The 4304-nt window shown below is 42.1% G+C and overlaps 1 pseudogene; it reads right to left on the reverse strand.

Annotated features, from left to right (window-relative positions):
- Window positions 1–2734: 2734 nt before the first annotated feature.
- LOC105710053 (small ribosomal subunit protein uS2-like) lies at window positions 2735–3601 on the reverse strand (annotated as a pseudogene).
- Between the last annotated feature and the right edge of the window lie 703 nt (window positions 3602–4304).

The raw sequence follows: 4304 nt of genomic DNA on the forward strand, positions 1-4304 counted from the left end.
TCCCCATCCCAGACATTTTCTATCATAACCTATTTTAGCCTCTGCATGGAAGTTACAATCCTCAGAATCATTTCTTTATTATTTACGTATATCTATTATCAACCTCCCTCCAAACTAAAATACAGTCAGATAATTTTAACCAAAAATATGTTATAAGTGTCAGTGGGATAAACTCACTTATTACAAGATAATAAATATTAAAATAAGTAAAATGCCAAATCCAAACTGCAGACTATTATACAAGATACAAAGCTAAATAAATTATTGGAATGGTCAAGCAAATGATAGGAAAAAAAATTGAGATAATATTAGTATCAGACAAGGTTGAATTTAAGGCAGGAGATGTTAATTGAGAAAAAGAGGAACACAGAAATAATTATAGAAACATATGTAAAATAATAAATGTGGGAAGTAGAAAAGTTCCTCTTTAAAGTTTCCTTTCTTGTTAAAGAATAAATCAAATCATAAGTGTGCTAATACCTCTTTGTTAAGCCCTATGCTATGTAGCTGTTAGACATGCTATGCTTACAGGTACATAGTATTCTATGTCCTTGTACTTTAACCAAGATACCTGTGCTGGACATGCTCACAGGCATGTCCCAGCTCACCATTGCTTTAACCTGTTCAGAAAAGTTTAAAGTTGTTAGCCAATCGGGTTTTAGTTTAGCCAATGGAGATCAGACACCAACCCCAAATGCATATGGAATAAATATGTCTGCTTTTCCTTTGTTTGCTGTACTCTTGTGGCAAGATGGCTAGTGAGGGTACCCTTACTGCAGTCTGGGAAGCAAAAATTGCTTGCTGAGAGATCCTTTTTCTCAGTGCTGATTTTTCTTTGCAGCACCGAGCATCTGTTTCCAACAATAAAGCAGTTTTAGCAAATCTTTATGCACAAAATAACACCATAAGTATATGAAATGCAGGAAATGCAAAAATAAAATAAAATAAAGAGACATTGAATAGTAATAGGAGTGATAGTAATGGTAATAGACACTTTAATAGTAATAGGAAAATTTAATTGACCGCTGTCAACCATGACAGAGCAAACAGACTAAAATTAAGAGCACGTTGGATCTGAACAATATAATTAATAAGGTTGATGTAAGAGTTATACATTTAACTTCATTATAATAGAGAATGCACAATGTTTTAATTAGACCCATGGTACAATCATATATCATTAAAGACACACAGAAAATCATGACAAATTAACAAAAATTGAAAAAACATGACCTATAATGTCAGACCACACATTTTCAATATAAATAGAATCAAAATGAATATTAATCACTTGAAAATGACAAAATTATTTTTTAAACCACATATGGCTCATAGAAAAAAAATCAAAACTCAAATTAATGTATATCTAAACAAAAATGAGAAGAACACCACGTATTAAAGCAGAAGAATTAGTTAAAGATGTACTCAAGAGGAGCTTGCATGACCTCCGCCACATATGTATTTAAAAATAAAGAAATAAAAATAAATAGATAAAGCATTCAGCTCAAAAAGTTAGGGGAATAAAAAAAGAAGTCAAAGGAAAACAGAAGAAAAAATAAAGATAATTGAAGAAATAAACGGCAAAACGGGAAAACGAATCGACAAAGTTCTTTGAAAATACAGATAAACCTGTAGTTGGTAATCGAGAAAACATGTTTTCTTAAATAATTAGAAATAAGCCAAGAGTGGCCAGGCACGGTGGCTCATGCCTGTCATCCCAGCACTTTGGCAGGCCAAGGCGGGCAGATCACTTGAGGTCAGGAGTTGGAGACCAGCCTGGCCAATATAGTGAAACCCCGTCTCCACTAAAAATTCAAAAATTAGCTGGGCCTGGTGGTAGGCACCTGTAATCCCAGCTACTTGGGAGGCTGAGGCAGGAGAATTGCTTGAAGCTGGGTGGTGGAGGTTGTAGTGACCCAAGATCGCACTACTGCACTCCAGTGTGTCTCAAAAACTAAAAAAAAAAAAAAAAAAAGTTAAGGGAGGCCAGGCCGGGTGGCTCAGGCCTGTAATCCTAGTACTTCGGGAGGAGGCCAAGGTGGGCAGATCATGAGGTCAGGATTTCGAGACCAGCCTAGCCAGCATGGTGAAACCCCATCTCTACTAAAAATACAAAAATTAACTGGGCATGGTGGTGGGCACCCGTAATCCTGTCTACTCAGGAGGCTGAGGCAGGAGAATCGCTTAAATCCAAGAGGTGGAGGTCTCAGTGAGCCGAGATCTTGCCATTGCACACCAGCCTGGGTACAGCGTGAGACTCTGCCTCAAAGAAAAAAAAAAAAGGCCAAGGGAATAATGATACAATGATACAGAGAAAATTAAAACATTTATGAAACGATTTTGCAAAGCTCTATGCAATTACATTTGAAGACATTCATGACCAAAAAGTGTATCTCAGGTTAAACACAACAAAAAAGATATTGCATGACTCAGGTAAATCTGGGCAACAGAGTTTACACTGAGGGTGCCATATTTTACGGCATGATGGTGCCTGTGGGGTGAGGACAGCGTCCTGCATCCTGGGGTACTAAAAGGAAGACATTCTGGATTAGGCATCACCAGGTACAGGTTCCAGCCAGACAGAGCTTTGTGGCATTCTGATGCTTATGCCTATATTCCCCTTAGGAAGTCACTCTGCTTCTCTGTGAGTTTTTTATTTTTATTTTTTAGAAACGGATGTTTATTTTCCATCAACCTTATTTCTACGTTGTTTAAGAGCCCATGCAAGAACAGCTTAAGACCGTTCAGTGGTTGCTCCTACCCATTCAGTGGCCTGAGCAGTGGGAGCTGCAGACCAGTCTTCCGCGGCAGGCTGACGCTCCAGTCTTCAGTAGGGAACTGCTGGATAGACACAGAGGGCACCCGCATGCCTTCAGACCAGTCTGCAACCTCAGGCTGAGTAGCAGTGAACTTAGGAGCTGGAGTAGTTCATTCACCCTGAAATTCCTCCTTGGTCACAGCCTTGTCAGCAGCAGCCTGCTCTTTTTTTTTCTGTAGAAGCAGAGATCAGGAATGACCTTCCAAGGGTGTTCACAGGAGATGGTACCACGCATGCTCAGAACTTCCCGAGCCAGCATCCACCACATCAAACCTACTGAGTGAGCTCCCTTGTTGATGCATGGGATGGCAATGTTCACACAGCGCAGAAGAGAATCTGTGTTACACGGAGCGATGGTAGATAGGTTAACATAAGATGCCTCCATGAGAGGCTGGTGGTCAGCCCTGGGGTCAGTAACTACAAGAAGCCATGGCTCTCGGAAGGCTGCCTGGATGTGGTTAGTGAAGGTTCCAGGAGTGAAGGGGCAGCAATTGGAGTGGCTCCAGTAGCAGCAGCAAACTTCAGCATGGCCCTCTGGCCAGTATTCCTGGAGGATATGACATTGACATCAGCAGGGTTTTCAATGGCAACAATGGCATGAGCTGCCAGCAGAAGCTTCTCCCAGGTCGTCTTCAGATTTATGACGTAGATGCCGTCACTTTTCCTTTTATCGATGTACTGTTCCATCCGGAAGTCAAGATTGCTGCCACCTAAGTGGGTTCCTGCTGCAAGGAACCTAAGGACATCCTCCTTCATTTGCAGGACATGAAGGGCTCCTGACATTGTGAAAGTTTCCCTTTAAATTACAACATGAATCCAGAACAACGCCACATGGACTCCTCTGTGGGCAGTGCGGAAAGGCTGTGCCTCATATCTGATGTCTATAAAATGAGGTTTGTATTCTACCATTCCAGAACAGTAAGCCTAGTTTCTTACCGCTTCAGCGGTTTCTTAACCAATGATGAAAAATCCAACTTGGGTGACTTCAAACCTAAGGATTGAGTAAAAAGTGTTGATTATATGGTGGCTCCATGAGCAGCCCAGCCAGCCAGTGTGATGAGGGACATCTATCAGCCAAGCGAGGCCTGGAGTGAGCCCACTGGCTGTGCTGCCCATCAACTGGCCGAAACTCAGCTCCCGTCATCTGGCTGTCACACTGAGTGCAGAGCCTTCAACCAGAGCTTGAACATCAAACATAAACCAGGGGGCAGGAAGGTGCTCAAGGTGGGGAAAGAAACAGGGATATCCCAAAGCACCCATTAGAGAAGAAAATGATGCCATGTGTGGAGAAATGCAACAGCGTTAGAATCTCCAGGAGGCAGTGATGGTGGCTCATTTTGTTGGATGTGGTGTGCACAGGCTGGGGCTAGAGCCCTGACTCTGCTGGTCACTCCGTGTACCCTGGACAGCTTGTGAACATTCCTGAGCAGAGCAGGGGGCACCCCTGTCAGCTATGAGACAGCAGCGGAGCTGGGTATGCACAGTG

The sequence above is a fragment of the Aotus nancymaae genome, unplaced genomic scaffold (genome assembly GCF_030222135.1).
Source record: "Aotus nancymaae isolate 86718 unplaced genomic scaffold, 86718_ANA_hifiasm-v0.15.2.pri h1tg000009l, whole genome shotgun sequence".
Classification (NCBI taxonomy): domain Eukaryota; kingdom Metazoa; phylum Chordata; class Mammalia; order Primates; family Aotidae; genus Aotus; species Aotus nancymaae.